The 25,220-nt window shown below is 49.1% G+C and overlaps 1 protein-coding gene across 1 annotated transcript in view; it reads right to left on the bottom strand.

The window, feature by feature from the left end:
- Nucleotides 1-25,220, bottom strand: part of Dock1 (dedicator of cytokinesis 1) — a 508,411-nt gene that overhangs the window by 456,712 nt on the left and 26,479 nt on the right. The gene's annotated exons all lie outside the window — the stretch shown is intronic.

Below are 25,220 nucleotides of genomic sequence, written 5' to 3'. Positions count from 1 at the left end.
GACCCGCCCCCCCCCCCAGTAGCCCCTGCTTAGTTTGTTCTTCTGCGGCTGTGATAAAACACTGACCAAAAGCAATGCATGTGGGAAAGGGTCTATTTTAGTTGTACACTGCAGCACATCCTTGAGGGAAGCCAAAGCAGAGGCTAACGCTGGGAACCGGGAGACAGGGAACTGGAAACAGGGGCCCTGGAGAGGTGGTACTTATTGCCTTGCTACCAGCCTACCTGCCTAGGGATGGTACTGCCCACAGTGGGCTAGGCCCTCCCACCTCAGTAGCTATGCCCTCAAGCCGTTTCAAGGGAAACTGCTCCTCAACTGATGTTGCCTTTTCCAGGTGTGTGAAGGTAATGGCTGAAGCCAACGGTGACAGGTAGGCTTAGCACCACACTCATCCCACAGTGAGTTTGGTGGACGCTGAAGCCCTTTATTGTATTGGGAGGTGATTTGCTTTTTCTGCAAAGAGCATTGCTCAGTTTCTGAGTCCTTTCTAAAAAGTCAAAGTGAGGGCACTTGCACGGGCTCACAAAACATCTCAAGCATCACAGCACACACATACCCGGAAAATTCCATTTTCTCAAGTATTTCCCCCAAATTCATAAAACGTAACTGTCCCCAACTGACAAAGTAGGTTGTTAGCAGTTATTAAGTTTATTTAGCATTTTATAGTGACTCTTTAACAGGCGATAACTGCAGCAGGTAAAAAGGCAGCCCAGAGCGGATGCTGAGCTTCTCCAGTTCGGCACAGCCATATTCTTAAGCCTTTAGGAACCATAAATGCTTTTATACCACCACCGTTAACAGCATCCCTTCTAGCATGCCTACTCAGTTAGAGATCCGGAAAAAAGACAAGTCAGACAGACTAAAAATGCGATAAAATGAACACATCGAATGTAAATACATCTGGGCATGTGTGAACACGCAAAGCGTATATACATGTTTTTTTTTTTTTTCTTGGTGTTCCCCCTCAAAGAACCCTACCTATTCAGAAGCAGTGAAAAGTAGGGTGAGAACCTCATACACAAACCCCAAAACCATAAATGTGACTTGGAAATGTGCCCGCAGGCCCACAGCCGTATATGTGAAGGAAACACGGCTCTCTGAGTGGGCACATGGCCCCAAATCTGGACTCAAGTTAATGCTGATGACTAAATAACTCAAAAGTAACAGTAAATTAAAACACTCAGCAGCATAAGCTGTTCCTGCAACTGAGAAAAGCCCCTTGTCCATACCACATAGCCCACCCTTGTCCACACCACACAGCCCACCCTTGTCCACATTCTGAGTGAATCCCATCTTTTTTTCCCCCCTTTAAATAGTGCACACCTTGCTGCTGAGCCTTCTATAAGCTGTGCCATCCCATGACCTTACCGAATTATCTCCCCCTGCGCCTCCCCAAACCATGACTCCTTAGAGCAGTAGTTCTCAGAGTCCCCAACGCTGTGACCCTTCATTACAGTTTCTTGTGTTGTAGTGACCCCGCCATTCAAAAAATTATTTCTGCTGCTACTTCATAACTGTAGTCATGTTACTGCTATGAACTGCAGTATAAATATCTGTGCTTCCCGGAGGTCATAGGCCACCCCTGTGAAAGGATCATTCGACTCCCAAGGGGGTCGGGACCCACACGGTGAGAACCGCTGCATTAGAGGAAGGCAGCCTATATTAGCTTTGAAGGTACACAGGCCATTCATAAACCTCTTGGGTGGTTTGCAGGAGCACCAAAGAAAGTCTTGATGGTTTCCTCTTTGGCATCCTCTTGCTAAAGGCTTGGCATCCTCTAGCCAGAAGCTAGAGGTTTGTAAAGTCAATTGCAATTCTGCTTTGGGTCTAAGGATAGATGCCCTACCCGGCCCCCACCTTGTAGAAAGCCTCCTCACAGCATCCAGGGTGAAGGGTACCACCCCATCAATTGGCTCAGAGTTCTGTCTGGGTCCCACACATGCTTGAAACATGACATCAGGATTTCAAGCAGCAGCTTAAAAGATAATTAAATTCTTTCTTCACGTCAATCTGTGAAAATTAGCTGCTCTGTTTGCGATCTCAGTCCCTTTGTCTTGTCTCCAGTGGGAAAAGTATTCAAGGGTATGCATGTTCTTGGGGCTGGAGAAGCCATCCTAGGAGGAGGGGGGCAGGGGTCTTTCCTGTCTGAGCTCCTCCAGGCCTAGCTGCCACAGGGTCTGTCCTCAAGCTTGAAGGACACTGTGTGCTTGCACGGTCTCTGCCAGTGGTCCCACTCAGCTGTTCCCAAGCCTAGGCTCACTCCTCTGGCCCATGTTGACCTAGTCTGTCTTGAGGCTAGGAAGAGTTGCAGCCCCAGAAAGGGTCAGCCCCACAGCCTGGCCTCTATGGGACAGCCTTTCCCACACTGGGCCATTCAGAAAATACTGGATTAAAAAGGTCAGGCAGCACAAGATACATCCTTTGAATCTGACATTCAAGGACAGGAACTGGGAAAGAAGAAAGTTAACCCTACGGTCGTGGAAGACTCAGCAAGCAGCAGTAGTGATAATGCCCATGGGAACCTACTGCCAAAGAGAGAGGCAAACACATCGGTTCCCATGAGGGTTGTGGGCTGGAGTTCCTAAACTGTCCCTTCAAAAAGAGACACCACTACATTTGCCCCCCAAGTCAAGCAGCTGGAGGACACAGGGCAAATGTCTCAGGCAAAGCTGGAGCAGCACCCAGTCATTTCTCACCCAGTGACTCTTCCCCTTGACTGTGAGTCCCTCCAAGACCTAACTGTGCCTTCCTAAGGGGACTTTCTAATGCCCCTAGCACAGCAAGTGGGGGGATGGAGGGAAGGAGGCTACAAGAAGGAGGACGAATGGAAGCAGGATTCTGAGAGCCAGGCAGAAGTGGTACTGTTCAGAGTGCCGTTCTTAAAGATAAAGCTAAAAAGCGGGCCAGTGAGCTGCCTCAGTCAGTAAAGGCACTTGTTTCACGAGCGAGAGAACCGGAAGAGAGAGCTGACTATACAAGACCGCAGAATGTGTGCCAGGGCATGAGTGCACACATATGCATATATATACATGCATACACATACTGATAATGAGTTTTTAAAGAACAAGAATAATGAAACAGGGATACATTTAACCCAAGGGAGAACAAGGCAGCCACATTTGGAAAGAGGACAAGATGCTGCAGAAAGAATGGAAGAGACATGAACAAAATGGAACGGTAGCCGCAGTTAAGGCACAGTGGTCTTGGAGAGGAAGACTTCAAGCTGTCAGCAGGTCAGTGGCAGCCAAAGCAATCTGAAGCTCAGTGTGGTTTTGCTGAAGCCCCATCCCTCGGACCCCAGCATAGCTGAAATGTGATACAGAGAAGATCAAAGCCTCCCATCTTCTGACTTCCGAGCCGCAGCAACAGTGTGGTGCAGGCATAGACACCAGCACACAGACCAAAGGACAAGAAGAGAAACCCTGTACGCAGGACAAATGACGTCAACAAGGCCTCGGGACCATCTCACGGGCAAAGGTCAGATTTCCACAGACGGTAGTGGGAACAACAAGATACCCAGGGCAACATCAAATGACCCACAAAGCTGGATCCTCCGAGCACCACAAAGATTAGCAAGCTAGACATGCTGTGAGAGTAAAAACTGCAAAAGTCTTGTGGGAAAACATGACGTTGAGCCTAGAAGACTTCTTAGATACGCTACCAAAACAGACAACCAAAGGCATAGTGCAAGAGGTTGGACATCACCAAAATTAAAAATACATCAGAAGGTATTACTTATAGAATGAACCACAGAATGAGAGAGAATATTTGTAAATCTAATAACACTCATTGTCTCGGCTCAGTTTGTAAAGATGCTTGCTGCCAAACCTGAGGGCCTAAGTTCGAGCCTCAGAAAGCACATGGTGGAAGGAGAGAATCAGCTCCTACAAACTGTCCTCTGATCTCTATGTAAATAGCACAATGTATGCACATAAGTGCATGTATAAACACACACACACACACACACACACACACACAGTGGCACATGCCTGCTTCACCACAAATTAAATAGTTGTTTTTAAAACTGTCTTCAAAATCAACACCAAAAGTGGTTTTTAAAATGGAAAAAAAGATTGGAACAGAAGTTGCTCCAGTGAAAATATAGGCCAAAAAGTTCACCAACACCAGGCTCACCACAGGCAATCACTCAAACACCACAAGAAGCTGCCGCCTCCCCACCACCAGCATTGCCACTATCCTCCTACTAAAAAGTAAAGTCTCTGGTGAATGAGAAAAATCTCAACCCTTTATACATGGCATCGACAAGAACGCAAAACAGCTAGTCTGCCACAGAAGACTGACCTGTAATGTATACACATGTCTATAGCCAGAGATCTATACCGGATGTGCACATACCAAGTATGCATGCACACAATTTGTAAATATCCAGAAGTAGTAAAAGCAGTCCAGTCATGTTTATGGATGCACCATCTACTGCAGTCTAAAGACAGGTGTGACTCCAGAAACCTGCCCATCAACAGAAGGTAAAAGCCATCTACAACAGCATTGGACTGCTGCTCAGCCTTATGAGGAGGGCACTGTAGCATGTTTTGCAACGTGGACATTACACTCAGTGAAAGGAGACCGTCTCAACCAATAAGTGCTGAAGCTCCCTAGATTAATACAGAGAGAGGCTGCTGGAAGCTGCGAGACGGCATGGGAAGGTGCTGTTGAGTGACAGTTTTACTGGGGAGGATGAGAAGCACTGTTGGAGATGCACAGTGGACGGTTGCCCCTCAACCAGAATGTGCTTAACAAGCCAGAGCTGGACCCTTCCAACTGACCCAAATGGCAGATTTTATGTAATGGATTTTTTTAAAATCACAATTTAAACAAAAATATAGATGCTGGGAAATGGGTGGGTGCTGAGCCACATGAGGATGCCCTGATAGACAGGCCATGGACCACTCAGCCACATGAGAATGCTCTGATAGACAGGCCATGGACCACTCAGCCGGAATCATAAAATATCCCCAGGTTCCCCTGTGCAAACTCCAGTGAGTTGGGCAGCTTCTCTACCCACTTTAAGGCACCAGGTTCAAAGAGGAGAGGGACACAGAGGAGACTAGGGGAGCGGTGTTCAACATCAAAGCTCACCCCAGCTGCATGCTCTACACACATGCCTCATGGAGTGCCCCAGCTTCTCTACAGAAGGGAACTACTTCCAAAGGCACCGTGTTCCTCCTGCAGGCTTCACTACTCTTTCAGGCTCGCGTACCCTTCTTTCCTGGGAATACAGAGATTGTTTCCCTGCCAATAAAAACCCCTGTGGCCATATTTCATGAACTGTTTGGATATTAGAATCTAGAAACTCATCTAAATAATTAAAAAAAAAAAAAAAACAGACCAGGGCACAGCAGGATAAAGGCACTGTCATTTGTTATTCAATATTTCTTTCTGCCTTTTAAATGGGAACAGGTGGAAGGGTAGTGGAGATAAGAGTGTGAAAAGAGAAAATATGAAAGAGTCTTTGCTCAAATTCTAATTGAACTGACAGACACAATTCAAAGACATTTTAATATCTTTCTTCAGAATAAAATATCGCTGTCTGCTTTATCCATGACTAGCCAGTGACTATCTTATTACTATCTAGCCCAAAAGGCCGCAGTGCCAAACCGCACAGCACTACAGGAAGCACAGTGGGTGGTGGGGAATGCCAGCTTTATTGCTTTTCCACACTAGGAAAAGTAAGCTCCTAGTCTCTGCCTTTTTCAGATTTCGTGAAGTCGGTTCTAGAATAGAGAAGTGCCATCCTCCCATCAATGGATTTGTGCAAACTCACCCACAGAGAAGAAAGAACTCCAATGGGTGGGGAACTGGCTCAGCCAAGGGCCTGAGTTCAATCCCCAGACCCCATGCAAAAAAAAAAAAAAAGCTAACCAGGCCAATAATTGTGGCACAAAAGAGTAAGAGACAGATGGTTTCCTGAGGCTTCGGGGCCTACAGGGTGATAACCAAGCCACTAAGAGATCCTATCATTAAAACAAAAAAAGTAGAGAGTGCCTGAGAAATGATACCTGGGGTCTCTCACACACACACACACACACACACACACACACACACACACACACACACACCAAAGGGAAGGGGGCGCAAAAGAAAAAAATTTTGCTAAGTGGACTAAATGGGAAATTATCTATTCTTACACTGAATTTTGTTCAGCGGCAAAGACCCGGAGAGACTAGCTGGGGGAGGGATATCTGATGTGTTTAATCACCTTCTTCAAGACAGGACATTAGGAGAACATAGGTGACTGAAATGTCTAGGCGCTTGCCCCTCAGACGTGAGCACTGCAGACCAGCCACCATGGAGGACAAGACCCATGGACTCCAACACACAACACTCCCTAGTGAAGAGTCCTAATGGAGAACAGGGTAGCTAGGCCCTCCACTCGACTCGTTTGCTATAAACCTGGCCAGGAGCTCCGTTCTCTATAACCTGTCAACCTGGTCTTATATAAAAGGCGCTGTCTTGTAATAGCACTCAGGGGCCCAGGATCTCCTGGGCAGAGGCAAGCTGGCCTCCACCATGGGAACAAACAAGTTCAGCTCAGAACCATTTGCGTGATGACATCACTTTGTCATACACCCTGACTTCTCTTCCTGAGCATCTGAAAAACCTCAAATGTTTTGTCCTGCAGAACACCAGGCCACCCTTTCTCCTCTCCTCACCAATGGCAAATCATAAAGTCTAACATTCATGGTAACCAATAGGAAGAAAGACAAAGGAACTTTCGAGAATATTCATTGCCTTTTCCTTCTTTTTAGAATTGTGTGTGTGTGTGTGTGTGTGTGTGTGTGTGTGTGTGTGTGTGTGTGTGTGTCACATGAGTGCAGGTGCACAAAGAGGCCAGAAAACAACATTAGATCCCCTGGTATTGTTGTTACAGATATCTGTGTGTAGCTGATGTGGGTTCTAAGGACCAAACTTGAATCTTCCAGAAGAGCAGCAAGTACATAACCATTGAGCCATCTTCACAGATTCCCGCCTACTAATTGGCTCGCTTAGTGGCAGACCACACACCTAATTAAAATGTCATATGTGTAGACATTTACCAGCAAAGCCAGCAATCAAACAGGGGAGAGTCCATGTTACTCTGTGAAGAGATGAATCTCCACACCATAACACAAATGCCCCCAGGAACCACGCACCTCAAGCTTCTGACCAGGGCTCACTGGCCTGGCCTGGCCTAGCCCCATCACCTCAGTGTAGGAACCTCCCCACATGCTGTCAGAAGTGTCCCTAAACACCCTGGTAGGTCACTACCAAGTGCTGTCCACTTGCTGGTGTTTGCTGCCTATCATTAGCCAAATCCAGTAAGCACAGAAGACAGCACCCAGAAGGGCTTCATCCAGTTGTCATACCACAGGAAACACTGAGACTCCCCTGTTTGCATGACTCCCTGCTCCGCCACCCTGTGCCCGGCCCATCATAATTATGCTTCATATCACCCAGCACACAGGGGTTTCCTTTCACAAAAGCTGTACTAATATGCCAACAAAGACCTTCAGGGTGACATAACCACAGCCACACTCGGGACCCCACTATTAGCTTTAGCCTACATTAGAACCTCTGGAGCTAACCTGAAGCCTAGACAACAGAGGCCACTTCCAAACATCTACCCAGATAACATGTCCTGAAGGCCACTTCCTGTCACCTGGGCAAGAGGTACCAAGGATCCCCCAGGGAATATGCCCAATGAACCACATTAGCAAGTAAGGGACACAAAGGCCAGCCACCTGGCCTCTTTCTCACTAACACTCACAGGTGACCAACCATCCCTATGAGAGTCCTAAGGGGACAAAAACATCAAGACCAAGTAATACACATGTGAGAATAAAGAGTTCACAATCCACTGAAACCAGGAAGGAACACACACACACACACACACACACACACACACACACACACACACACACGTGCTGGCTGCTAACACTGTGGTGCCAACAGACAGAAAGCCAGCCAGGCGGAGACCGCCTCTCCCTGTATCAGCAGGTCCTGAACTTCCACCTCTGTTATGCCATCATCTTCCAGTCTCCTGAGTCAATCAGAGATGGCACAGACACCAGCAAACATGCTGAGGACCCCCACTGTGGTACCCATGCACAGCACCTCCATCCCTGTCAAGCCATCCTCCGCAGAGCTTACTGCTGCAGGCCACAAGCTTCTGGGGATTCTCCCTCTGCCTCCCACTTTGCTGAAAGAACACTAGAATTGCAGGCGTGTTCCACTGTGCCTGGCTCTACACAGGTTCTGGAGGTTCAAACTCAGGTCCTCGGGGGTCCACTAAGCCTCCCTTACCCACATACATCCTTTTGAATGGATATCCAAATGCATTTCTCATACAATCAGACCCATGATCCTATACATGACGGACAGCAAAGTGAGACAAGCTTCTGGGGAGCTCCTATGGTTAGATGAAAGGCAGAGGTGGCAGAACCCCCAGGAAGCCTCTGGGCCAGGAAACCTGGTATGCTCCGCAGCAAACAAGCAAAGAACCACCTTTCATACAAGCTGGGAGGCAAAGACTGACAGTCAAGAAAGTCAACGCTGTCCTCAGATCCCCACGCACGGGCTCCCTCCAGGGAATGCTCTTCTGTGGCACTGTCTTCTGTTAGGTATGACCTTTGTCCATTCTTCCTAGTCACACACATGAAAGCACCTGTCTATCTTCATTGTCTGACCTATTTTCCTCACCTTTTGAGATACACATGTGCTCCTTTTCATTACAGAATATATGTCACCATGAGTTTACCCAGTCTCCTGATGAAGGGCATCTAAAGTACCTGTTGGAGCTTTTACAAACAAGGTCGCCATACCATCTTTAGCCTTTTTGGGAACCTGTTCTCAACCAATGGGAATTCAGCCTTGATTAGCAAACTTTGGCAGAAGCTGCACACTGTAAGAGCAGCACTAAGTGCCCCAAGGCCTAAGGGTGCCCTCACCCATCCTGCAAGTCAGAAAGGGACAAAGTAGTGGCAGATAGCCATTGGCAGAACTCTCTTACTCCCAGAGATAAGTTTTGATTCTCTATAGTTTGTTGAAATCCCTCCTCTGTTGTGTTACATTACTTAGCTTTGATAAAAAATAAAATTGAAGATTAAAAAACAATCAAGCCCTCTTTGAGATAAACAATAAAGTGGAGCACACGGGGGTGTTAATGAAGGAACTGCACACAGGCTGCTGGCAAGAACCCTCCCTGCAAGCTTGCCTCTGCGCAGAGCTCAGAGTAGTTTCCAGCCATTCTTCCTGCATGATGACTTGTCAACACACCACAGCCTCCTTCCAAGATGAGCAGTCTCCTCAGAGGGCAGGATTTCTCCACACTACTTCCTCACATGTACTTGGTGACCAAGACAGTGTGCCCTGTACCTAAGAAACTGCCTTCCTGAAGCAAATCCCCACCCCCACCCCCTCTGCTGCCTTCCTGTAAGGTTCCATTTCAAGCAGAGGCCAGCACTGGGACCTGCAGGACCAACACGAACTCAACCCCAAACCCCAGCTCTTCAGGCAAATGAGGAGCTCTGGGTGACACAGTTTTCATTTCTGTGAAATGGAGTGACAAAGAGGTGCCACGGCACTTTTTGGTGAGGATGAGGTGCTGCCTAGGATGCCTGACCTGCCAATGGCATGCCAAGCCTATACTCCCTGAACAATACCTTAAGCTTAAGGAGGGAATAGGGGCACTAGGGACGGGGCTCCATGAGTAAAGTGCTTGATGTGAAAGTATAGGGGGCTGAGTTTGGATTCCCAGCACCGAAGTAAAAGCCAAGCATGATCGGACACGTCTGTAAACTTGAAGCTGGGTGCTGGAGATGGGAGGATCCCTGGGGCTGGCTGTTCAAGGTTCAGTGTGAGAGACCCTGCCTCAAAACATAAAGTAGAAAGTGATCCAGGAAGATGTGAGAGGTCAACCTCTGCACTCCACGGGTACACATGGGGGCACATGCACCCACCCAGCATTTAACAGAGACAGACAGACAGACAGACAGACAGAGACACAGAGACACCAAGACACCTAGACACCGAGAAACAGACACACAAGAGAGAGCAGAGGGGCGGGCGGGAGAGGGGGGCGTGCAGGGTTAAAGACTTATGAGGAGCTGTTTCCCAGAGCACAAAGGCAGGTGAATGCAGCACTTCAGACATCTACATTCCACTTCCACCTGCTGCTCCCTGCCCTACCCCAGGGCCTCTCTCCTGTCACTAAGGCCCAGATGAGTGTACTCCTGTGTAAGCGATCAGAGGGGAGATCCATACAGGACTATAAGATGCAGGAACTCAGTACATGAAAGCTCGAGGTCACTTTAGTGCCTCAAGGTCAGAACCAGTACAAGATTCACTCTTGAGGGTTAATCCCAAGATTTCCAAAACTGCACTGCCAAGGGAGAAGGCTGCTGGGATGTACTTGCATGCTAATGGCCCAGCAGCCCCACACACTGCCCCTTGTTCCCAGGCAGAATCAACACTGGGCCCTGGCAGCTGGGGCTTGGCCCAAATGCTCTGCTGAGGGACAGCTTCCACTTCAGAGGGAGCCATCCCAGTACAGCCTGAGGGAGAAAGCCTAGTTTGGTTGTCGTATCAGGAATGAAGTGCAGGTGGAATCAATGCTTGCTTCCAACACTGCTGAGTGAGGACCCAGCATGCAACTGTAGCTCCCAGAGGACAAAAGACAAATCTTGCCTTGGTTAAACGCTTGATAAATTTGTCTTCCCTGGACAATGCCCAAAAACACAGAGAAGTCAGGTCGCTGTAACTGGGAGCACTGTTTGCGGTGGGCTGCCTGGACACAGAGGACAAAGAAACACTCACAAGCGTTATGTAATGGGGACTCATAGGCGTGAGCACTGATAGATGAGCAATTTATAGACCTAGGGAGAGCCACAGAGATTAGGAACACTGCCTGAACAGAGATTAGGAACTTGGAGCATGGTGGCACGTGGCTCAGTACTGAGGAAACAAAACCAGAGGGGTCATTGGTTCAAGGCCACGCTGAACAAATAAACAAGACCCTGCCTACAAAGGAATAGACTCAGCCCCAGGCCCTAGACCTGCCAGGGACATCCCTTAGGCCTGGAAAGCAAGTGCCTTTGTCTTCTTCAGGCTAGTAAACCAATTCTTAGCCAAAACCCCTGCTCTTGAGCATGAATGGCCCACCACAGAACACCCTGCCAGCCCATGACACTGTTTATTCCCAGGACTGGCAACAGAGCCCAAGACAAAACACCAGGGCAAAGCCTTTTCTTTAACAATTGTTATAAACTTCAAAGCAGGGTGACTATAATTTAAACGTAATAATACAAACACTTGAGGAAGCCAGCGAGATCGAATACTGTAAAGTGGCTGCTAAGGAAGCCACTTCGACAGTCCTTAAAAAAGTTAAACATAGAACTACCATACAGCTGGGTACAGCGACCTAGACCTGTCATCCTAGCACTCAAAAGGCTGGGGCAGAAGATTGATGTGTTCTATACTAGTACCAGGCTACCCTGGGCTATCTAGTGCACTGCTTCCACAGCCCCAAAGTGAATTACCAAATGATTTAGTTGATATGGGCCCAGCAATATTAATGGACTGACCACCCATAAATGTGAAAGGCCAGAGAAAAGCAGGGACTGTCAAAAAAGAGAAAGCCTAAACATATGTTACCACAAGGAGAGAAGTTCAAGTTGTGACTGCAGGACCTTAAACTAAGCGTGGGACCTTTGGGGTCCAGCTTTGATGCTTAGTTTAGAGGGAACCCAAAATCACCTAGAGCATTGGCAAGCCTGTGCAGGTTAACTGAGGTGAGAAAACCCATCCACTGCGGGTGGCACCATGCCTTAGGCTGAGGTCCTGGACTTAATAAAAAAAAAGGAGAACACAAGCTAAGCACTAGTCTCTCTGTGTCTCTGTCTCTGTCTCTGTCTCTGTCTCTCTCTCTCTCTGTCTCTCTCTCTCTCTGTCTCTCTCTCTCTCTCTCTCTTTCTCTCTCTCTCTCTCTCTCCCTTCTCTGCTTCCCTCACCCCCCCTCCTTCCTGACTATAGATACAATGTGACCAGCTGCCTCACACCCCTGCCACCAGGTATTCCCCCCACCTTAATGGCCTAACTGTATCCCCTCATACTGTGAGCCAAAATAAACCCTGCTTTCCTTAAGTTGCTTTTGTTGAATATTATGTTCCAGCAACAAGACAAGTAACTAACACGGGGCCCCACAAGCAGGCTCAGGCCTCAGGCCCAGGGAATAGGCCCTGACTCCCCAGAAGGTCTCTCTTTTAGGACTGTGCAGCCGGCAAGGGCAGAGTAACTCTGAGCCCTACAAGCAATGTTATATTTTAATAGTCGCTTCAATTGACTATAAAAATACAGCCTCACATAATAAAATTGCTTTTGCACTGTGGTAGAAATACTTAGCAAGAGATGAGAAATACTTAGCGAGAGGCTATAAAACCCTATTTGCTTGCTTATGGAGTAGCTGCTGAATAAGACGAAAGCTGGAACAGATAAGGGGCAGGCAGGCGAGGGCAGACAGCAAAACGCACGCTGCAGCCTGTCTGCCCTGATGCTCAGGATTGTTTTCAATGGTCTGAACAGAAAACCGAGCATCTCTCCACTTCTGCTCCATCTGTAACTTTTAAACTCCATCAGATAGGACATGAGAAAACACATCTCCTCTCAGTTCCCTGTGGCTTCACACAGCCCTTCTTCATGATTCTTTGAGTGGTATCAGAGCTCAGCACCAACAGCCACCCTGGCACCAACACACAGGCAAGCTCTCCTCCACAAACCGTGTCACAGAAAACTTCCCAGCCACAAAGGAGGGCATCGTCACTAATGACAGGGGCCCAGGAGGCATTTGGTGCAACAGACAAGGAAGTCTAACACCATCACCATATCCATGATCTACTCCCCACTGATACTAGCAGCACCAGCAACACCCCTAATGCCACCCTCAAATGGTGTCACTGTAACACCACCACTGTCACCATCAATCACATCACATCAGTGTCACTGTAACACCACCACTATTGCCATCAATCAACGTTGTGTCACAAATGGCCCTATAACCACAATATCACCACTCTCACCATTAATCATGTCACACTGGTATCATCACAACATCACCACTGCCACCATCAATCATGCCACGTCACAGCGGCCCCATCACAATACCACCACGGTCAGCCAATCATGTCAAATCAGCACCATGACCATGGTACCACTGTCACCATTGAGCACATTGCATCCGCACCACCAACTATCAGCACCGCTGGTCCCCATCAGCACCATCAATATATGACTATCACTGCCACCACCAGTCACGACCATGATTACAACTACATCACCATCAACAATGTCACATCAGCACCATCACCCACCTCACCACCACTGCCACTCCCATTGCCTCCTCATCAGTAACATCTCCTAGGCACTATCACCACCTCACCACCACCGCCCCATCAATCACATCATACCAGCACCCCCACTGCCACCACTGTTATCACCAGCAGTATCATAACCACAGCACCATCAAAACCACCACTTGCCCCCACCATCATCGACACCACATCACCCACACCAGCACTTAATGACTAGACCACAGTTTCCACCAGCAGGGTCACCATCATCTCCACTACTGTCCCGACCACCAATAATATCCTTTCAGGCAACACGACCACCATCAATGACTACCAACCACCATCGCGCTCACCATAGAAACAAGCATAAGCTGCACTCCGACCAAGCAGGACCAGCTACTTCACAGACTACTCCTTGTCTTGCTCACGGAGTCCAGGCGCTGCAGTTGTTCCTGCTTCTAAACAAAGACCTAGGGGCTAAGAAGAACAAGAAGACGATAATGTACTGCCACCCAGGCTGGAGGCTCTACTCGCCCTGCTCTGAGAACACCTCCCTGAATATATCAAACAAAAAGTCCTACCCCTCAGCCTCACACAGCCGGATCCCCCGTTCTAAAGGGGTCCTGACACGATACTGTATGCACCCTGCTCGCTCAGAAACTCCTCAAGACAGGATGAAAATGACAAATCACATGAACAGAGGGCAGCCAGAGGACAGAGGGCTGGACCATGTCCCCTCTAGGCAAAATTCACCTTCTAGTAAACACAGCACAGGCTATTTTCATACTGTCAATTCAACACAAGGCTTGGCAATTCTCACCAGGTCCCAGCTCCATGCACAGGACACTCATAGATCGACACTGTGGAAGCCAACTCCCAAAGGAGCTCACAGCCTTGGTGGGGAAGAAAGTAAGACCCAGACTTTCTAGGAACCAGGTCTCCAACTAATGAAAGGACCCAACCAGAGCAAACCGTGGTAAAAGGCATGGAACAGCTGCACCTCGCGGCTTCTGGCGGATCACTGGGTTTAACTGACCTACGTTTACTAGTACAGAGTGACTGTAGTAGTGAGGGGCTACACTCGGCAGCCTCATCTTAGACACCAAAACTTAAGACATGGAGAAAGTGTAAGGCTATATACCCTAAGTTCACTGAGCCAGGAGGTGGGCAAAGCAAAGCGCTTGAGTGTGCCCCACAGGCATCATGGCTGACAACAGCCCAGCTATAATGCTTAGCGTTGGCTGTTAACTTGACAAGATCACAAATTACTCAGGAGACAAGCCTCTGGGCATGTCCATGCAGGAGTTTCCAGACTGGGCTAGCTGAGGTGAGAAAAACCCACCCCCAAAAATGTGGGCAGCACCATTCCACAGGCTGGGGACCTAGAAGAATTAAAAATAACAACAACAAGGAAGTAGGCTGAGCACCACATTGTCTCCCTCTGCTTCCTGACTGTGGATACAATGACTCCAACCTCCTCAGCTTCTGGGACCACACCTTCCCCTAATCAGAGTGTTGTTTACAGCACCCTCAAACCTGGGGCCAAAATTAACCCTTCTTTCCTTAAGCTGCTTTTGTCTATGCTCTGCCACAACAAGAAAATGAACTAGGACACTCGCACACTCTGGGGAAGTCCAGCCTCCCTGTGGCACCTGAACATGGTTTCCAGGCTAGCCACTGTTCTCTTGGCTTTCACAGAAAAAGTTCTCATAAAACCAGCCAGATGTCAAAACAAAAGTCGCAAAAAAAAAAAAAAAAAAAAAAAAAAAAAATCCCATCTAACATCACACAAGGACTGTCACAAGCACACCTTGTCACAAAGTCCTTTTTAGATGAAATATTTTCAGTAATACTTTCCTCTCCAGACCCTTCCGGCATCAGTCAAACTCCAGCCACGTTCCTGTCTACCATAGATTGATGGTTACAGCACAAAAAGGACATTCAATACCCCGTGCTCTGGTCACACAGAGATCCATCTGTGTCCCAGCTCTTTGTTCCTCTGAAATAAAAGCAGGGAACCTACTGATGCCTGGGGAGTGGGAGGTCACAGCACATAATCCTATCATAGGGGAGCATCCCTTAACTCAGGTCTACATGCTCAGTCAATATGCTGTTCCCTGTGCAAAAATTCAAGGCTAAAAGAGTAGGTGGGGACTAAAAAACCCAGCGCAAGCTACAGTTCCCAAGCAGCGTGTCCACCCCAAGGTCCTTAAATGCATTGCATTCTGTGGGCACCATCCAGAGAGCCAGCAGGGGCTGGGATGTGTTAACGCCCGGTTCCACAGACCCAGCTCACAGTCCACAGGCAATAAACATCTTCAGGGCCCACAGGAGGTAGATCGTCCAGCAAGGCAGAAAGGCACACACACCCTCTGGGACAGGTGTGGGGTAGATTTCCTTTGAGGGGCACAGTAGAAAATCTAACACAAAGGACCACGGGAGATCTTCATATTGATTGATGCAAGAGCCGGGACAGGGGTGTGGCAGAGACCCCATGTTATGTGCAGGAAACTGTACACTCTAGGCTGTGAGCGTAAGCTGCAACCACCTAGTGCTGTATGCCTGCCCTTCCTGAGTGTCTTCGGAGCTGGGAGGCACCTTGCCAAGGAACATGACAGAGGCTAGACCTCAAAAATGACTGACAGATACAAGATGGATGCAGCGAGGCAGATGCCTGGCTATGAGGAGAATCACATCTCAGGTGCCAAGCTGGCTTTGGAGGCCTGGTGGCAGCTAAGGCTGGACCGCTGCCTCTCATCAGGGCTCTCATCATCCTGCAGGCTTCCCTGCCTTCCCAGGGGCACTCACTAGGCTTTAAGACTGGGGCCCCTCAGGCGACTGCTTGTCCGGCAATCCCAGGCTGGACCTCTGCTCCTACTGACCCAAAAGAAGGCATGTATGGAATGCCCTGACAGAGAAGGGCCCCGCTGGGTGAGTATCACCTTGAAAACTGAGGCTCTGCAGATGCCACCTAGAAAAGAAAAGGAGGCACAGGGCTAAGAGGAGAGAAGAGAGAAAAGGGGTCAGGGAGAGTCAGAGAGCAAGCAGGCAAAGAGGAGACACGAGGAGACAGGAGAAGAGATCAGAACGGGGGGGGGGCGGGGGAAGGTCAGAGCACCCTCCACAATGACAAGGGAAGGTGCTTTGAGAAGAAGGTGCCTCTGCCAGGCACCAGGGAAGGCCACCGGGTCTCTACGGCTAGGGCATGCAGCCTCTGTGTGCTGTCTCTTTCAGACTCACATTTGGCCAAACTGTGAAGGTCTTCTGAAGCCGTTTCCCCTGACCTCCTGGGTGACCCACCCTCCACCTGCTCTCAGATCACACCCATGCCTGTGGCCTTATCACACAGGACTGTACCTGCGGTAGGGTCTGCCCCCACCCGCATGCTTCCGCAAAGCAAAAAATCCGTTATCTTCACAGATCAACCATGCGGATTTGCAAGAGTATCGCAAGCTCAGTGACTGTTGACATACCCCTCATAGACGAAGACAGGGGGCTGGGTCACCCTAGCAGCTCCTCCTACCCGTTTACATGTAATTCTGCCAGAGTCTCAGAAGGGGCTGGAGTACATAGTTCGGGGAAGGGTAACTGCTTGGCTATGGAGACGCTATCATCCATTTTCCATTGTGGCTGCCTTACATCATCCACATTTCTAGCCACAACCCCTCGCCCATAAGTTGGCCCAATAAATTCATTGGTTCCCGCCACCCAGCCCTGCTGCAGGATAAACTCCAGCATAACTGGACTTCAGTTTGCCATTGTGCCCTTATGAGGAGGGGGCAGGCCTTGTTTACAGCACCCTAGGCAAGGACTTCTAAGGGCACACTTGCCCTAGCATGTCCTGACAGTCCCACTAAATGCTGCCCACCTCACTCCTCTGTGGACCCCAGGCCAAATAGAGCCCAGACGCAAGCAGGTGCCCTGCGGATGCTGTCTGGGTCTGCGGACAAAGCTAAGGTTAAGCAAGTACCTTTTCTGAGTTCACAGTGCAGGAGCTGGCCTTTCACATGCCTTCTGTGTCACCTGGTGATTCTGCATAGGATACCCAGCTGACCCTTTGGCACCCTGATCTTGGGAACACTTTGCAATGTTTCATGGTTACCAGAATTTAACAGTAAGCCCAAAATAGGTAACTTCCCTGAGGGTCCCACAGACGGAAAGTGACATACGAACATAAGCCTACAAGTTCAAAGTGTCTCAACCATGTCTCTCTCCAGTTCCGTGCACAGCTGTGACAGAAGTGAGTCAAACACAGCAGAGATACAACTGTGTGCCTGCAGCCGTCACAGCAAAAGTAACTGGGTGCTACATTTGCTCCTTGCGCAGGCCAGGGGCCCACAACCAAAGCCTCAAACCCATCTGCCTGGATACCCACTTCTGAAAATAGAGTTCTAAGTAGTGACAGGATGAAGGGGAGCTGAGTGGCAGCCCCAAAGGACTCCAGCCACGGCTGTGAAAACAGGCACAGAGCCTCCTAGAATGGAACAACCAAGAAGAGCTTGGACTGTGTCCAGGTAAGAGCAGGCTGAGGTACCTCTCAGGAGCGGTCCATCAGGGACAGCAGGATCTGCCCATGGCCAGGGAAGGACGCAAGCTTTTAGGTGGATCCACCCAAACCTGCCTAGGGTGAGTCCTGGCTCCACCTAGGTCTCTACTAAGGCCTGACATCTTCCTGCCACTCCCAGAAGGTTAATCCCAGTCATGTGAGAGTTTATTTAAAAGGCAGGGCCTATGTCAGGGAACAGGCGCAGCATACCAAGTTACGGAAATGTCTTTATATAACACACTGCCATATACATGAATATAAACAATGAATAAAGTATGTTCTTCAGCTCTGGCTAGCCTCAAATTCACAGAGATCTGCCTGCCTCTGCCTTGTGAGTACTGGGATTGAAGGCATGAGCTATTGTGCATGGCAAGACATACACACACACACACACACACACACACACACACACACACTTATACTCTGAATTAGAAAAGCACGCCAGGGGCATCCAGGTATGAACAGGGGGGCCTATTGATCTGCCTTGAAATGTTTTACCACTGAGCTATACCTCCCCGTTTTTATTTATATCAAAAAGGAGAGATTTTACCCAAGCAAGTTGTCCTTTGACCTCCACTTGCATGCTGTGGCACATGTGACACACACACAAATAAATAAATAAATAAATAAATAAATAAATAAATAAGCAAAAGTGAAAAAAATTAAAGCCACCGAGTTTCATGGTGCCATCTGTTCTTCCCCCAAAGGAGTTTCCGCTCCACAATCATAGCATCTGCTGACACTCAGGTTGGTGTCCACTGGCCCCTTTCTAACTGACCCCTCCATGCTACCCACTTCATCCCTGTATCATATCTTGCCAGGCACTCACCACTGCTGGAGGGGCAGGTGCTCAGGGACACCCCAGTAGGAAGACAAGGATGAATGAACTTCCATGGTGAATGACAAAGACACCCACCCCTTGCGGTTAGGTAGTCTCTCCCGGTCAGTATGGGTTCCCCTAGGCAATATGGCAGCTGACAGTGGGGGGTCACAGCGCCGAGTTCCATCCTCTATGGCCTCAGTAGGATTGTCCACTCCTACCCTCAACTCACTTGCTAGTTTTGGCAAGGCCAGTCATGAGCTTCGGAGAGGCCCATGTGGCAGAGATCACAGATAGCCTTTGTCCGCAGCCACCAAGGAAGAGAGCCTGCCAGTAGCCTTGTGACTCAGACGCCCACCCTGCTGTAGCGATCTGAGCCTGGCACCTGCAGCACAGCCCACGGGAGAGCCACACCAGGACCGCTGCCTCAGAAACCAAGTTAAAAACGGATTCCGGCCACTGGGCTTCCGTGTACCCTGTAACACAGCGGCAGATAACTGCTTCCAGGGCTGAGATTCAGTTCTGCTTTCCTCACTCCACTTCCCAGTGCTCCCCTGACCCTGCATCTCCCTGTGGCCACACCCAGATGGAACACGCTCTAATCTCTGAGGCCACTGGGGCCAGGCCACCAAGCCGCTGAGACACACCTACAAGCCACGTAACCACACATTCTTTTCCCCACTGCTCTCTCGTGCTGTGGGGTTTTTCTGGGTATCCACACTTGACATCCACAGTGTGCTGCTTCTTCCTCTGTCCTGCTGAGGGCCCTCTCCGTGTCCCTTTGTTTTATCTCTTCTTCCAAGTCATCCCACCCAAATCATACCTACAGATTTGTCGATGTCTACTTGTGGACTCCCAATTCTGTAAACTGTTCCAGAATCCCACAACTTCTTGGTCCGGGAGCTGGCAGCAAAGACTTCCTTCTCAGCCACATGGCAAGGCCTGGGCCTGGGCTTGGAAATCAGGGTCATCTTTCTCCCCAACTGGACAGCTCCCTCACTAGGTGTCGCTCATCCTCGACTAATTGCACCGGGCTCACTGCTGGCCATTCTGCAGCAGCCACAGCTTCCCACCAGTCCCTCTTCTTCATCTGCCTCCCACTGGCCCTTTCCAGTGATGGTTGATCCTGGTTGTCAACCTGACTGAACCTTGAATCCACTAAGAGACAGTCTGCCTGGCACAACTGTGAGGGATTTTATCAGGATCTCTGAGGTGGGAAAGACTCACCCTACATGTGGGTAGCCAGAATCACAGAATCACAAATCCTGTGACAGCCAGATAAAAGGTGGTTCAAGGGAAAAGCTTTGCTTTTTGCCTGCTTGCCTGCCCACCTAGCTTGTGAGTTCATCTACTCTGCTGCTGCTGCTGATGATGCTGATGATGACAACGATGATGACTACGACGACGACGATGACCCTGACATCAGAACCCAGCACCTTCTGGCTTCCATCACAGACTGCAGAGCAATGGCTATCCCGAAATCTTCCAGGCCTTCAGTGTGAGACAGGGAGCACTGAGGCAGCTATCAGGTTCGCAGCCTCTCCAGTGCTGCTCAAATAGCTACTATGGCACTACTCAGCCCCCACCAAGCAAGCCAACCTTAAAAATCATTCTCTTCTTCTCAAAAATACCAAGACATCGCCCATTGTTAATTCTGCGGCTCCAAGCCCTTCGGCAACTACTCACTGCTGCAAGCAGAAGGCCCAGATCCCAAGAACACTTACAAAGGCTGTTCATTTCTACTAAGCTAGGCGTGGGACACACTCTCACACCTCAGGGCCTTCAGACAGATGGAGGCCACTTTGGCCTGGGTGTCTCCATATAATGAATGCACATCTACTCTTTAAAGTACCTACTAGCTGCTGCTTCTTCTGGGAGCCTCCCCTGACAACGTCTCCTCCTGCTCCACTCCACACTGTTTCACACTAGGTTCACACTGAACATGACATGACCCCAGCAGATGCCCATATGTGGATACCTGGCCCCCCAATTGGCAATACTCTTTCAGGAGCTCGTGGAATGTGGGACAGTGGCCTCCTTAACAGAGGCGGGTCATGGAGGGTAGGGCTTGAAGGGTGTACCTCCTTCTGGTTCCAGCCAAGGTCTCTGGCTCCTGATCCTCCAAGATGTGAGCCGCTGCCGCACACTCTACCACTCTCAGCAGAGCCATCTGAATTGCCAGACCTCTCTCACCATCATGGCAGTTTCTGTCCCCTGACACACACCCCTCCCTTAACTAGTTCCTGTCAAGTACTTTCTCACAGTGAGGATGAAAGTAATTCAAAGTGTGCATTTAGCCAAGCCCATCAAATAATTGCAGGCATACGCAATGCTTATGAGATGGGTGCAGACACGAGGCCATGCAAACACCATGACACCCCTGTCATGACTACAATTACTATCCTCATTTCACAGAGGAGCAAACTAAGACATGCAGAAGTGACCACACCCCATACACACTCCAGATGTGCGATGTGACCCCAAGGCAGTCTGGCCCCTGATCTCTCCTCTTGACCACAGGAAAATCAACCCTCCAAAGAAAGCACAGCGGCAGGTTCAAGGCCGTCTTAAACCTTTTATTGGTTTGTTTTTAGTGATCATCTTTAAATGACCACGAAAAGGAAATCTCTATTTTTTAAATGGTAATTAAATCACAAGAGCTAGGGCAAACCAAAGCAATCTATATTAAGGCCATGAAACGTGTCATCTCTGTAAGTGCTTTCTAGAAACCCCTTGCAAACAAGCGCCCAGCCAGAACAGTCAGGAGCTGCCCCTACCTTCCCTTAGAGGCACCCAAAAGGATGGATTATGGTTATCTCTAAATGAAATTTTGTAATGCGGAGTGTATTTACAGTAAAAGTAAGCCCTATCAAGACTTCTTGCTTCTCCAAAGGCCCCAGATTCCCAGATAGTGAATGCTCCCTAGAGGCCGGTGCCTTCCATTAAGGCAGCTTCCTGCAGGTCAGAATAACCAGGAGCTCCATCCATTCTCTTCCTTTCCAGGTGCCCACGTGTCTTTTGACGTCTAGTCCTGCTGCCTTGGCTCACAACCCACCCGCACCAGAACCCACACTCTGCTCCCACCCCAGCCCGAAGGCAAACTCCAGCCTCCTGGAGACAGCCTCCTCCTGCATGCTTGCCCCTCAGGATTCCCAGCTGAGAGTGACAGCACACCACACTCTCAGCCCACCCCTCCTCTGGTCTTAGAACTCTCTAGACAAAGCGGCCTCAAAGACATGTATTGAATCAATGCAATGTTTCCTTCATGTGGGACTTCATTCTCCTAGCTATCCCACCTGCAAAGGTGACTTGAGAACATTCCAGAAAGGGCAACCACACTTTCCTCTGAAGGGGAGACTCCATGGCCACAATCTGACCAAGGCTTTGGGGGCGTTCCTGTAGTTGTTGGGCTGCTCACTCATTTGCCTTTCTTTCCGTGTTTTGGAAGATGCACCAAGCAGGGCTGCAGAGGTAGTTCGGCAGCTAAGAGCTTACTACTCTTCCAGAGGACTGGAGTTCAGTTACCAGCACCCGAATCATAAAGCTCACGACCACCTCCCACTCCAGCTCCAGGGGATCTGAGACCCTCTTCCAGCCTCTACAGAATGCACTCACATGCACCGACACACATACCCAATTAAAAGTAAAAATGTTTTTTTTTACAGGATGAGTCAAGAATCTGAGAAGATGGGCTCAGTCAGTAAAGTGCAGCACACAAATGAGGATTTAAATTCTACACCAGCACTAACATAGTAAGAGGTGTGTGTGTGTGTGTGTGTGTGTGTGTGTGTGTGTGTGTGTGTGTGTGTGGCCATGCACACCCATAGTCTCAGCACTGCAGGAGCAAGAGGATCCAGTGAGGTTCAGTAAGAGACACTATCTCAAAAACAAAAACACAATGGGAAGTGATTAGATACTTGACACTGAACTCTGAACTATACACTGCACAAACGAGGACACACAACATCAGACACTGACATCACAGGGTACAGAAGTATCTCTTCAGGACTTCAATTTACAAACAGAGCCTTTCTTGCATTGCTTTGGGGGACCTCTTCTAACTAGAGCACCCACCATGGCTTGGATGAGCTCTCCAAAGTTCACATGATGGCAACGTAATCTCATTGATGGGCTCCTGGGATTGGAAGGAGACAATGAGGGTTAGGTGAGGTCATGAGGTGGGACTCAGGGCATCAGTGGCTTTAGAAGAAGAGACACCGCGTGCGCGCGCACGCACACGCGCACGCGCACACGCGCACACACACACACACACACACTGCCTCTCACCATGGCATCACAAATCCCATACATCGTCCTTTATTAATGGACTCTCACAACCTTGAGACCTGGAAGTAGTAAATTTTCTTTACAAACTACCAAGACTGTGCTGCTCCCTTATTACAATATAAGGCGGGAGTATTAGTTACTTTGGTGGCGTTGTGACAAAGTAACTAATGGAATAAATTAAGAGGAAACATTAACCTTGTCTCATGATTGACAGTCCATAGCTGCTCAGGCCTGGCACTTCAGCAGAGCATTGGGGTGGGGGTGGGGGGGTCTGTAGTATGTATATGGCAGTGGACAGCCATCCACATCACTGCAGTCAAGGAAGCAGACAGCAAACAGGAGCCAGGGACCAGGCAAAACCTTCAAAGTCTCCACCCTAATGACCTACATCTACCAGCCAGAACCTGCCTCCTAGAAGGCCTCCCGAAATCACTCTACTAGCCAGGAACCTAGCATCAGGCCATGAGCCTGTTGGGGACACTACAGATTCCATTCCTAACAGCAGATTCAAACACCATTATCTTTTTCTGAACCACAGAAGAGTGATGCAAAAGTAACCAAAGACATTTCCTCTAGCCACCAGACACTGTCACAAGGAGTCTCCTAGGAGTCTCTGGGAGTACAATGCCCTGGCTAAGTTCACGGGGAAGATGAAAACCAAGTTTGCAATGTCATCCTCCCAGACAACGGGCAGATCACCCTGGACCAGCAGGTCCCTGAAACACTGTGATGGAAAAAAAATGTAAATTCACACTTCATAATTACTTTGTCTGTGCATCCATCTGCTGGGTTTCTCCTGTCTACGCATTTGTGGTTGTGTCTAATCACCCTCAGGAGGACTAGCCTGATGGAGTGGCCGAGCATCCTAACAGAGTCACTGTAATTCAATAGACACTTTTGATTTCCCTGATAAGATAGTTAGCCATTACCTCTTGCTATCCCAACCCCGCTCGCCGTCAATACTAGTCAAATTTTCCCTGATAAACTGATTACACACCGCCTGCCAGCTACAGAGGGAGGCACTCTGATTTATTTGGCCTGAGGAGTTTGCTCCCTAGCACAGACACAGTGGAAATGAATATTGAATGGTGAGTGCCCCAGATTCTTTCTGTGAGCTCACCGTGATTTGAAAGAAGGAGCGGAACAGTGGTGTGCCTCTCCTCCATCCAGAACGGCTTCATTCTCAGTCAACTCCCAGCAAGTTAAACCAAAGCTCTGAGGCAAGGCAAGCCACCAAGAGTGGCCCCACATACCAGTGGTCAGCCAGCGTCCCATCAGCCATGCATACTTAATTCAGAGCAAACTTCCTGTTACTAAGATGGACACCAAAAAAACATAAAAAAAATAAGGCCAGATTTAGAAGCAAACGGCTAGTCTGTGTATAGCTTTGGAAACCTCAAAAGGCATTCGGGAGGAGGCATGAGTTGGGAGGACCAGCTGCTTTCACAGTGGCCTTAAGAGAGGGGAATTCCCTATTTTTGACCACGTCCCCTGGATGGGGAAGCCTGGGGGCACTCAGAGGAAGGATAGCAAGCTACCAAGAAGAGACTTGATACCCTATGAGCATATACAGGGAGTGGAGGTCCCCCTCAGTCACAGACATAGGTGAGGGGAATAGGGGGAACGCGGGAGGGAGGGAGGGAGGGAGGGAGGAATGGGAGGATACAAGGGATGGGCTAACAATTGAGATGTAATATGAATAAATTAATAAAATATTTCTTAAATTAAAATTAAAATTAAAAAACAAAGAGAGAGGGGAATTTGGACACAGGCAAAGAGTGGCATGCAAGGAGAACACATGTATGTGATGTGGCCACAAGCCAAGGGTCAAGTTCAATGATAGGACCACAGCAGCAGCTAAGTAAGAAGCAAGTGGCAGAGGCAGATTCCCTCTAGGTCCCCTGCCCCAGGCCCATCTCTGTGGACCTCAGTGGCTAGTGCTGAGGGCTTCCAGAACTGTAAGAGGGAGTGTGTGTGTGTGTGTGTGTGTGTGTGTGTGTGTGTGTGTGTGTGTGTGTGTGTATGGCTGATGGTTAAATTGCCCGGTTTCGTGTGCAACTGCTACTGCTAGGTTGCCTCAAGTGTGGCAGACAGGACTATGGACACTATACATGCCCACACCAGGTCCACAAGGGGCTCCTAGCACTCTGCTTGGAGAGGAAGAAGCAGAGGGGCCCGGAGCACACCTTCCTCTCCCAAAGAGCAGTCTCCTTTCCTCCCTTCTAAT

The sequence above is a fragment of the Acomys russatus genome, chromosome 5 (assembly GCF_903995435.1).
Source record: "Acomys russatus chromosome 5, mAcoRus1.1, whole genome shotgun sequence".
Lineage (NCBI taxonomy): Eukaryota > Metazoa > Chordata > Mammalia > Rodentia > Muridae > Acomys > Acomys russatus.
Note: the sequence above shows the minus strand (reverse complement) of the source record. Positions and strands in the feature narration are given on the sequence as shown.